Genomic DNA, 12,684 nt, shown 5'->3' with positions numbered 1-12,684 from the left:
CACTTCCTCCCACAGTACATTAACAGGGACATGAGGACGGCGATGGAGAGGACTTGGAGAGCTACTGTCTGTCTGTCTATACATTCCTTCCTTTGTCTTTTTAATGGGGGAAAATTAATTTCACACGCAGCACCCCCAGACCTGGGTTCAGATACTATTTGAAATCTTTCAAACAAATCAAAGCAAATGTTATTTATTAAGCCCTTCTTACATCAGCTGATATCTCAAAGTGCTGTACAGAAACCCAGCCTAAAATCCCAAACAGCAAGCAATGCAGAAGCACGGTGGCTAGGAAAAACTCCCTAGAAAGGCCAAAACCTAGGAAGAAACCTAGAGAGGAACCAGGCTATGAGGGGTGGCCAGTCCTCTTCTGGCTGTGCCGGGTGGAGATTATAACAGAACATGGCCAAGATGTTAAAACGTTCATAAATGACCAGCAGGGTCAGATAATAATAATCACAGTAGTTGTCGAGGGTGCAACAGGTCAGCACCTCAGGAGTAAATGTCAGTTGGCTTTTCATAGCCGATCACTCAGAGTATCTCTACCGCTCCTGCTGTCTCTAGAGAGTTGAAAACAGCAGGTCTGGGACAGGTAGCACGTCCGGTGAACAGGTCAGGGTTCCATAGCTGCAGGCAGAACAGCTGAAACTGGAGCAGCAGCACGGCCAGGTGGACAGCAAGGAGTCATCATGCCAGGTAGTCCTGAGGCATGGTCCTAGGGCTCAGGTCCTCCGATTGAAAGAGAGAATTAGAGAGAGCATACTTAAATTTACACAGGACACCGGATAAGACAGGAGAAATACTCCAGATATAACAGACTGAACCTAGCCCCCCGACACATAAACTACTGCAGCATAAATACTGGAGGCCCTGACAGGAGGGGTCGGAAGACACTGGCCCCATCCGACGATAAACACTTTTATCGTTTGCTTTAGGCCTGGACTGCCAGATGGGACTATTATTCTGGTTAAATTGCAACAGACAAGATCTGTCGAGCCCAGTTAAAAGTATTTGAAATGATTTCAAATAGTATTTGAACACAGGTCTGCCCCACACACACACACACACACACACACACACACACACACACACACACACACACACACACACACACACACACACACACACACACACACACACACACACACACACACACACACACAAACACACACAGCCTATACAGAGTATATCAATGAAACATTCACACAATAACATTGAAATAAAATCTTCTCTCCTCGTTCGTCTGAGAGAAACTTAGTGATGATGCTAATAGCGTTTAATATTCTTTATTTTTTAACAAGTTGTTACTACAACGCTATGTCAGTAAAACATGAACATATTTCTATTGGAATAAACATGGTTGTTTTACATGTTAATCTACTGTCTTCAGATATATGAATATAAACTCAGCAAAAAAAATAACAAACGTCCTCTCACTGTCAACTGTGTTTATTTTCAGCAAACTTAGCGTGTAAATATTTGTATGAACACAAGATTCAACAACTGAGACATAAACTGAACAAGTTCCACAGAATTGAAAATTCCCAAAAATGACGTCATGGCTTTAGAAGCTTCTGATAGGCTAATTGACATCATTTGAGTCAATTGGAGGTGTACCTGTGGATGTATTTCAAAGGCCTACTTTCAAACCCAGTGGCTCTTTGCTTCACATCATGGGAAAATCAAAAGAAATCAGCCCAAAAAAAATAATTGTAGACCTCCACAGGTCTGGTTCATCCTTGGGAGCAATTTCCAAACGCCTGAAGGTACCACGTTCATCTGTATAAACAATAGTACGCAAGTATAAACACCATGGGACCACGCAGCCGTTATACCGCTCAGGAAGGAGACGTGTTCTGTCTCCTAGAAATGAATGTACTTTGGTGCGAAAAGTGTAAATCAATCCCAGAACAACAGCAAAGGACCTTGTGAAGATACTGGAGGAAACAGGTACAAAAGTATCTATATCCACAGCAAAACGAGTCCTATATCGACATAACCTGAAAGGCCACTCAGCAAGGAAGAAGCAACTGCTCAAAAACCGGTATAAAAAAAGCCAGACTACGGTTTGCAACTGCACATGGGGACAAAGATCATACTTTTTGGAGAAATGTCGTCTGGTCTGATGAAACAAAAATAGAACTGTTTGGCCATAATGACCATCGTTATGTTTGGAGGAAAAAGGGGGAGGCTTGCAAGCCGAAGAACACCCTCCCGACCGTGAAGCACGGGGGTGGCAGCATCATGTTGTGGGGGTGCTTTGCTGCATGAGGGACTGGTGCACTTCACAAAATAGATGGCATCATGAGGATGGAAAATTATGTGGATATATTGAAGCAACATCTCAAGACATCAGTCAGGAAGTTAAAGCTTGGTCGCAAATGGGTCTTCCAAATGGACAATGACTCCAAGCATACTTCTAAAGTTGTGGTAAAATGGATTAAGGACAACAAAGTCAAGGTATTGGAGTGGCCATCACAAAGCCCTGACCTCAATCCCATAGAAAATTTGTGGGCAGAACTGAAAAAGCGTGTGCGAGCAAGGAGGCCTACAAACCTGACTCAGTTCCACCAGCTCTGTCAGGAGGAATGGGCCAAAATGCACCCAACTTATTGTGGGACGCTTGTGGAAGGCTACCTGAAACGTTTAACCCAAGTTAAACAATTAAAAGGCAATGCTACCAAATACTAATTGAGTGTATGTAAACTTCTGACCCACTGGGAATGTGATGAAATAAATAAAAGCTGAAATAAATCATTCTCTCTAATATTATTCTGACATTTCACATTCTTAAAATAAAGTGATGTTCCTAACTGACCTAAAACAGGGAATTTTTACTAGGATTAAATGCAGGAATTGTGAAAATGAGTTTAAATGTATTTAGCTTAGGTGTATGTAAATAGGCCAGGGGGGATGACAGGCCAGGGGGGGATGACAGGCCAGGGGGGATGACAGGCGAGGGGGGATGACAGGCCAGGGTGGGATGACAGGCCAGGGGGGGGTGACAGGCCAGGGGGGGATGACAGGCCAGGGGGGGATGACAGGCCAGGGGGGGATGACAGGCCGGGGGGGATGACAGGCCGGGGGGGGATGACAGGCCGGGGGGGGATGACAGGCCAGGGGGGGATGACAGGCCAGGGGGGGATGACAGGCCAGCGGGGGATGACAGGCCAGGGAGGGATGACAGGCCAGGGGGGGATGACAGGCCAGGGGGGGATGACAGGCCAGGGGGGATGACAGGCCAGGGGGGGATGACAGGCCAGGGGGGATGACAGGCCAGGGGGGATGACAGGCCGGGGGGGATGACAGGGCCGGGGAGGATGACAGGCCGGGGGGGATGACAGGCCGGGGGGGGGATGACAGGCCAGGGGGGGATGACAGGCCTAGGGGGGATGACAGGCCAGCGGGGGATGACAGGGCCAGGGGGGGGATGACAGGGCCAGGGGGGATGACAGGCCAGGGGGGGGATGACATGCCAGGGGGGGATGACAGGCCAGGGGGGGATGACAGGCCAGGGGGGATGACAGGCCAGGGGGGATGACAGGCCAGGGGGATGACAGGCCAGGGGGGGAGGACAGGCCAGGGGGGATGACAGGCCAGGGGGGATGACAGGCCAGGGGGATGACAGTCCAGGGGGGGATGACAGGCCAGGGGGGGGATGACAGGCCAGGGGGGGATGACAGGCCAGGGGGGGATGACAGGCCAGGGGGGATGACAGGCCAGGGGGGGATGACAGGCCAGCGGGGGATGACAGGCCAGGGGGGGGATGACAGGCCAGGGGGGATGACAGGCCAGGGGGGGATGACAGGCCAGGGGGGATGACAGGCCAGGGGGATGACAGGACAGGGGGGATGACAGGCCAGGGGGGATGACAGGCCAGGGGGGGATGACAGGCCAGGGGGGGAAGTCCTCTTGTCCCTTTTAAATGGTGGGTTGCATGGTGGCAGTGCAGCCTAGAGGCCTCCCTTCCTCCCTCCCTCCCTCCCTTCCTCCCTTCCTCCCTCCCTTCCTCTCTCCCTCCCTCCTGGGAAACAAAGGGGCTTTTTATCTGAAGAGCAGCAGTGACATGGGAGGAGAGGACGGGGAGGGAGGAGAGGACGGGGAGGGAGGAGAGGACGGGGAGGGAGGAGAGGAGAGGGCAGGCGGACGGACGGACGGCTGTGAATGTGTCAGGACTGTTGGTGCTGCTTCTCTCCTTTGCTCTCTAGTCCTGTCTCCCCTCCCTCCCTCCCTCCCTCCCCACTGGGCTCTCTAGTCCTGTCTCCCCTCCCTCCCTCCCTCCCTCCCTCCCTCCCTCCCTCCCCACTGGGCTCTCTAGTCCTGTCTCCCCTCCCTCCCTCCATCCCTCCCTCCCTCCCCACTGGGCTCTCTAGTCCTGTCTCCCCTCCCTCCCTCCCTCCCTCCCTCCCCACTGGGCTCTCTAGTCCTGTCTCCCCTCCCTCCCTCCCTCCCTCCCCACTGGGCTCTCTAGTCCTGTCTCCCCTCCCTCCCTCCATCCCTCCCTCCCTCCCCACTGGGCTCTCTAGTCCTGTCTCACCTCCCTCCCTCCCTCCCTCCCCACTGGGCTCTCTAGTCCTCCCTCCCTCCCTCCCTCCCTCTCCACTGGGCTCTCTAGTTCCACCCTGGTGTGACTGATAGTATGATTCCTGGGTCTCTCTCTGTTTTTCTTCACTCCTACACAGGGGTGTAAAGTACTTACAGTGAGGGGAAAAAAGTATTTGATCCCCTGCTGATTTTGTACGTTTGCCCACTGACAAAGAAATGATCAGTCTATAATTTTAATGGTAGGTTTATTTGAACAGTGAGACAGAATAACAACCAAAAAAATCCAGAAAAACGCATGTCAAAAATGTTATAAAATGATTTGCATTTTAATGAGGGAAATAAGTATTTGACCCCTCTGCAAAACATGACTTAGTACTTGGTGGCAAAACCCTTGTTGGCAATCACAGAGGTCAGACTTTTCTTGTAGTTGGCCACCAGGTTTGCACACATCTCAAGAGGGATTTTGTCCCACTCCTCTTTGCAGATCTTCTCGAAGTCATTAAGGTTTCGAGGCTGACGTTTGGCAACTCGAACCTTCAGCTCCCTCCACAGATTTGCTATGGGATTAAGGTCTGGAGACTGGCTAGGCCACTCCAGGACCTTAATGTGCTTCTTCTTGAGCCACTCCTTTGTTGCCTTGGCCGTGTGTTTTGGGTCATTGTCATGCTGGAATACCCATCCACGACCCATTTTTAATGCCCTGGCTGAGGGAAGGAGGTTCTCACCCAAGATTTGACGGTACATGGCCCCGTCCATCGTCCCTTTGATGCGGTGAAGTTGTCCTGTCCCCTTAGCAGAAAAACACGCCCAAAGCATAATGTTTCCACCTCCATGTTTGACGGTGGAGATGGTGTTCTTGGGGTCATAGGCAGTATTCCTCCTCCTCCAAACACGGCGAGTTGAGTTGATGCCAAAGAGCTCCATTTTGATCTCATCTGACCACAACACTTTCCCCAGTTGTCCTCTGAATCATTCAGATGTTCATTGGCAAACTTCAGACGGGAATGTATATGTGCTTTCTTGAGCAGGGGGACCTTGCGGGCGCTGCAGGATTTCAGTCCTTCACGGCGTAGTGTGTTACCAATTGTTTTCTTGGTGACTATGGTCCCAGCTGCCTTGAGATCATTGACAAGATCCTCCCATGTAGTTCTGGGCTGATTCCTCACCATTCTCATGATCATTGCAACTCCACGAGGTGAGATCTTGCATGGAGCCCCAGGCCGAGGGAGATTGACAGTTCTTTTGTGTTTCTTCCATTTGCGAATAATCGCACCAACTGTTGTCACCTTCTCACCAAGCTGCTTAGCGATGGTCTTGTAGCCCATTCCAGCCTTGTGTAGGTCTACAATCTTGTCCCTGACATCCTTGGAGAGCTCTTTGGTCTTGGCCATGGTGGAGAGTTTGGATTCTGATTGATTGATTGCTTCTGTGGACAGGTGTCTTTTATACAGGTAACAAGCTGAGATTAGGAGCACTCCCTTTAAGAGTGTGCTCCTAATCTCAGCTCGTTACCTGTATAAAAGACACCTGGGAGCCAGAAATCTTTCTGATTGAGAGGGGGTCAAATACTTATTTCCCTCATTAAAATGCAAATCAATTTATAACATTTTTGACATACGTTTTTCAGAATTTTTTTGTTGTTATTCTGTCTCTCACTGTTCAAATAAACCTACCATTAAAATTATAGACTGATCATTTCTTTGTCAGTGGGCAAACGTACAAAATCAGCAGGGGATCAAATACTTTTTTCCCTCACTGTAAGTAGTACTTTAAAGTCCTTTTCAGTATATTTTTACTCAAGTAGTATTTTACTGGGTGACTTTCACATTATATTTAAGTCATTTTCTATGAAGATATCTTAACTTTTACTCAAGTATGAGATTTGGGTACTTTTTCCACCCACTGGTCCTACAGCTGTATGTCACCAGCCATGGCTTTGGGCCTCCGCTGTCCCTGCCTCGCAGTTCAGACCTGCTACCACAATGTCCTTTACTGATTCTTGTCATGAAATACTACATGAGTCTCAGCCTGCCGTGTAGCTGGAACAACATTCCTCCTCCAGTAGTCCAAGCGGCTAACTTCTCCACCGGTTAACACGCTGTACACCGGGTATGTCAAACCCAACACACAGTAATTGGAGACTTTAATAACTACACTAAAAAGGGGGAGGGGGAGGGAGGGACGATCGGTATTTATTTAATGGATTGGATTATGTGGGCGAGGAATCTGTCCACTTGCACAATGACCTTTTTCTAAGTTGGCCTTGTCAGAGAGAGAGAGAGAGAGAGAGAGAGAGAGAGACAGAGAGAGAGAGAGACAGAGAGAGAGAGAGAGAGAGACAGAGAGAGAGAGAACTTGGCTGTTCTGTACAAGGAGGCTTGTTTTGGCTGAGTCGACCTCGTTGGGGCAGTGAGTTCAGAAGGAAACGAGTGGAGACACACACACACACACCCCTCCACAGCCTTTAATCTGCCTAGCGACAGAAATTACACACCCTCTCCGACCTCCACAGCCTTTAATCTGCCTAGCGACAGAAATTACACACCCTCTCCGACCTCCACAGCCTTTAATCTGCCTAGCGACAGAAATTACACACCCTCTCCGACCTCCACAGCCTTTAATCTGCCTAGCGACAGAAATTACACACCCTCTCCGACCTCCACAGCCTTTAATCTGCCTAGCGACAGAAATTACACAGCCAGTCTGTCCTATCAACTGATGTCAGCCAGTCTATCAACTGATGTCAGCCAGTCTGTCCTATCAACTGATGTCAGCCAGTCTGTCCTATCAACTGATGTCTGCCAGTCTGTCCTATCAACTGATGTCAGCCAGTCTATCAACTGATGTCAGCCAGTCTGTCCTATCAACTGATGTCAGCCAGTCTGTCCTATCAACTGATGTCAGCCAGTCTGTCCTATCAACTGATGTCAGCCAGTCTATCAACTGATGTCAGCCAGTCTGTCCTATCAACTGATGTCAGCCAGTCTATCAACTGATATCAGCCAGTCTGTCCTATCAACTGATGTCAGCCAGTCTGTCCTATCAACTGATGTCAGCCAGTCTATCAACTGATGTCAGCCAGTCTGTCCTATCACTGATGTCAGCCAGTCTATCAACTGATATCAGCCAGTCTGTCCTATCAACTGATGTCAGCCAGTCTGTCCTATCAACTGATGTCAGCCAGTCTATCAACTGATATCAGCCAGTCTGTCCTATCAACTGATGTCAGTCAGTCTGTCCTATCAACTGATATCAGCCAGTCTGTCCTATCAACTGATGTCAGCCAGTCTATCAACTGATGTCTGCCAGTCTGTATCGCTGTGGATCGACTGTATTGTTTCAATAGAATGTTGGCAGTTAATTTGAAGAACAATATTGTATCATCTCTCTAAAACTGTCTGGCTGGCTGACTGGCTGGCTGGCTGATTGGCTGACTGGCTGGCTGATTGGCTGACTGGCTGGCTGACTGGCTGACTGACTGGCTGGCTGACTGGCTGGCTGACTGGCTGACTGGCTGGCTGGCTGACTGATTGGGTGGCTGACTGACTGACTGGCTGGCTGGCTGGCTGGCTAACAAACATAAGGTGTAAATAAATTAATAAAATTCATTGTTTTACAGAGTGGTATCACAGGCCTGGCTGACCATGGTTGACCAACTCCCTGAGCAAAATGTCTGACCTTTCATCCCATCATAGGAAGGTTCATGTCCGTTCTACTATTCTATACTGAACACAACATGGTCCCATGTTTACTGAGCATTTCTCCTTTGCCAAGATCATCCATCCACCTGACAGGTGTGGCATATCAAGAAGCTGATTATACAGCATGATCATTACAAAGGTGCACCTTGTGCTGGGGACGACAAAAGGCCACTCTAAAATGTGAGGTTTTGTCACACAACACAATGCTACAGATGTCTCAAGTTTTGAGGGAGTGTGTAATTGGCATGCTGATTGCAGGAATGTCCATCAGAGCTGTTGCCAGAGAATTTAATGTTAATTTCGCTACTATAAGCCGCCTCAAGTCGTTTTAGAGAATTTTTGACAGGATGTCCGACCGGCCTCACATCCGCAGGCCACGTGTAACCACGCCAACCCAGGACCTCCAAATCCAGCTTCTTCACCTGCGGGATCATCTGAGACCAGCCACCCAGACAACTGATGAAACTGTGGGTTTTGCACAACCAAAGAATTTCTGCAGAACGTGTCAGAAACCGTTTCAGGGAAGCTCATCTGCGTGCTCGTCGTCCTCACCAGGGTCTTGACCTGACTGCAGTTCTGTGTCGTAACGGACTTCAGTGGGTAAATGCTGACCTTCGATGACCTCTGGCACGTGCTGGAGATGTCTTCTCTTCACGGATGAATCCCGGTTTCAACTGTATCGGGCAGATGGCAGACAGCTGACATCAACGTTGTGAAAAGAGTGCCCCTTGGTGGCGGTGGGGTTATGATATGGGCCCCTTGGTGGCGGTGGGGTTATGATATGGGCCCCATGGTGGAGTTGGGATATGGTATGGGCCCCATGGTGGGGTTATGGTATGGGCCCCATGGTGGAGTTGGGATATGGTATGGGCCCCATGGTGGGGTTATGGTATGGGCCCCATGGTGGAGGTGGGGTTATGGTATGGGTCCCGTGGTAGAGGTGGGGTTATGATATGGGCCCCATGGTGGAGGTGGGGTTATGGTATGGGCCCCATGGTGGAGGTGGGGTTATGATTTGGGCCCCGTGGTGGAGGTGGGGTTATGGTATGGGCCCCGTGGTGGCGGTGGGGTTATGGTATGGGCCCCGTGGTGGAGGTGGGGTTATGATGTGGGCCCCATGGTGGAGGTGGGGTTATGGTATGGGCCCCATGGTGGAGGTGGGGTTATGATGTGGGCCCCATGGTGGAGGTGGGGTTATGGTATGGGCCCCGTGGTGGAGGTGGGGTTATGGTATGGGCCCCATGGTGGAGGTGGGGTTATGGTATGGGCCCCATGGTGGAGGTGGGGTTATGATGTGGGCCCCATGGTGGAGGTGGGGTTATGGTATGGGCCCCATGGTGGAGGTGGGGTTATGGTATGGGCCCCATGGTGGAGGTGGGGTTATGATGTGGGCCCCATGGTGGAGGTGGGGTTATGGTATGGGCCCCGTGGTGGAGGTGGGGTTATGGTATGGGCCCCATGGTGGAGGTGGGGTTATGATGTGGGCAGGAATAATCTACAGACAACAAACACAATTGCATTTTTTCGATGGTAATTTTAATGCACAGAGATACCGTGATGAGATCCTGAAGTTCATTGTTGTGCCATTCATCCGCCTCCATCACCTCATGTTTCAGCATGATAATGCATGATAATGGCATGATAATAGCATGATAATGGCATGATAATAGCATGATAATAGCGTGATAATAGCATGATAATGCACGGCCCCATGTCTCAAGGATCTAGCCTGCTCACGTCGTCTGAGGGTTAACTGACAAATGCTCTGATTCATTAAAAGACATTCAAGGGCTTATGTCCCAAAATGGCACCCTATTCCCTACATAGCGCACTACTACCCTATAGGTCCTGGTCAAAAATAGTGCACTACGTAGGGAATAGGGTGCCATTTTGGGACGCAACCTGGGGTTGAGACGAGGGGGTATCCCTTCAGCTCTGGGATTCTAGGATCCTGGGTGGGATCAGTGTGACAGGAGGACTCAGGCTGAATGGCTTCCCTTCTACCCTAACCCTCTGGTGTCTGGTCAACGCTGTTCTAGACAGGTATCCTCCTGCCTCTGGTCAACGCTGTTCTAGAGACAAGCCTCCAGATTAGAACCCCCCTGGACAACGCTGTTCTAGAGACAAGCCTCCAGATTAGACCCCCCCCCCCCCTGGACAACGCTGTTCTAGAGACAAGCCTCCAGATTAGAACCCCCCCTGGACAACGCTGTTCTAGAGACAAGCCTCCAGATTAGAACCCCCCCTGGACAACGCTGTTCCAGAGACAAGCCTCCAGATTAGAACCCCCCCTGGACAATGCTGTTCTAGAGACAAGCCTCCAGATTAGAACCCCCCCTGGACAACGCTGTTCTAGAGACAAGCCTCCAGATTAGAACCCCCCCTGGACAACGCTGTTCTAGAGACAAGCCTCCAGATTAGACCCCCCCCCCCCTGGACAACGCTGTTCTAGAGACAAGCCTCCAGATTAGAACCCCCCCTGGACAACGCTGTTCTAGAGACAAGCCTCCAGATTAGAACCCCCTGGACAACGCTGTTCCAGAGACAAGCCTCCAGATTAGAACCCCCCCTGGACAACGCTGTTCTAGAGACAAGCCTCCAGATTAGAACCCCCCCTGGACAACGCTGTTCCAGAGACAAGCCTCCAGATTAGAACCCCCCCTGGACAATGCTGTTCTAGAGACAAGCCTCCAGATTAGAACCCCCCCTGAACCTGCAGTCTGGTGTTCATAAAGGTACACCGTTTCAAAACGTTTTGCAACAAAACACAAACACGTGTGGTGTCGATTCTCCCACAGGATAGTATCCTTCTACATAGGGACACACACACACACACACACACACACACACACAGACACACACACACACACACAGACACACACAACACACACACACACACACACACACACACACAATAGGGTTATGCATTGTGTCTCGGGGGAGCAGTCCCTCAGGGTTTAGTCATTGGACAGTTGCTTGTCTTAGGGGGTGTGTGTCCCTGGGTAGAGGTCTGTTTTAGGGGTGGTGTGTATCTGGGGTAGAGGTCTGTTTTAGGGGTGTGGTGTGTATCTGGGGTAGAGAGGTCTGTTTTAGGGGTGGGTGTGTATCTGGGGTAGAGGTCTGTTTTAGGGGTGGTGTGTATCTGGGGTAGAGGTCTGTTTTAGGGGGTGGTGTGTCCCTGGGGTAGAGGTCTGTTTTAGGGGTGGTGTGTATCTGGGGTAGAGAGGTCTGTTTTAGGGGTGGTGTTATCTGGGGTAGAGGTCTGTTTTAAGGGGTGGTGTGTATCTGGGGTAGAGGTCTGTTTTAGGGGTGGTGTGTATCTGGGGTAGAGGTTCTGTTTTGGGGGTGGTGTGTATCTGGGGTAGAGGTCTGTTTTAGGGGTGGTGTGTATCTGGGGTAGAGGTCTGTTTTAGGGGTGGTGTGTATCTGGGGTAGAGGTCTGTTTTAGGGGTGGTGTGTATCTGGGGTAGAGGTCTGTTTTAGGGGTGGTGTGTATCTGGGGTAGAGGTCTGTTTTAGGGGTGGTGTGTATCTGGGGTAGAGAGGTCTGTTTTAGGGGGGGTGGTTTATATCTGGGGTAGAGGTCTGTTTTAGGGGTGGTGTGTATCTGGGTAGAGAGGTCTGTTTTAGGGGTGGTGTGTATCTGGGTAGAGGTCTGTTTTAGGGGTGGTGTGTATCTGGGGTAGAGGTCTGTTTTAGGGGTGGTGTGTATCTGGGTAGAGGTCTGTTTTAGGGGTGGTGTGTATCTGGGGTAGAGGTCTGTTTTAGGGGTGGTGTGTATCTGGGGTAGAGGTCTGTTTTAGGGTGGTGTATATCTGGGGTAGAGGTCTGTTTTAGGGGTGGTGTGTATCTGGGTAGAGGTCTGTTTTAGGGGGTGGTGTGTATCCCTGGATGAAGGTCTGAATGGAGGAGGAATTGTGGGCAGGCTGTCGTTCCAAACAGGGAGAACTCCCAGAGAACCTCCCTCCCAAACCACAGAGCGCTGTGAAAACTAGCAGTGTTGTTCATAGCTGTCCACGGTGGGACTGGTAGTGATGAAACCAGAGGGGGGAAACCACCGCTTGGCTATGGAAAGACAGAAACAGGCCTGCCTCCACTCTGCAGTCCACACAGACCGCTGCTCAACTCCACACACAGAAAGGGAGGGGAGAAACGGACACTTTAATGGGACTGCTCCTATCAAAACAAGTGGTTTTGCACATGTGTGCAGTAAAGTCTGGTTGGTCAGCTGACGTAACCATTTCCTGTGGAACAGGAAGTGCTTTAAAGAGGAGATGAAAGCTTCAAGGTAACGCAGCTGGGAGTCGTTTAGGTGGGCCAAGCCAACACAGGTGTCCTACAACAACGGCAGTCTGGGTACAGGGCACAGAGACATACATATACACACACTCTCTCTCTCTCTCTCTCTCTCTCTCTCTCTCTCTCTCTCTCTCTCTCTC

This window comes from Salmo trutta, unplaced genomic scaffold, assembly GCF_901001165.1.
Source record: "Salmo trutta unplaced genomic scaffold, fSalTru1.1, whole genome shotgun sequence".
NCBI classification, from domain to species: domain Eukaryota; kingdom Metazoa; phylum Chordata; class Actinopteri; order Salmoniformes; family Salmonidae; genus Salmo; species Salmo trutta.
The sequence above is the reverse complement of the archived record's forward strand: the minus strand, read 5'-3'. Positions refer to the sequence as shown.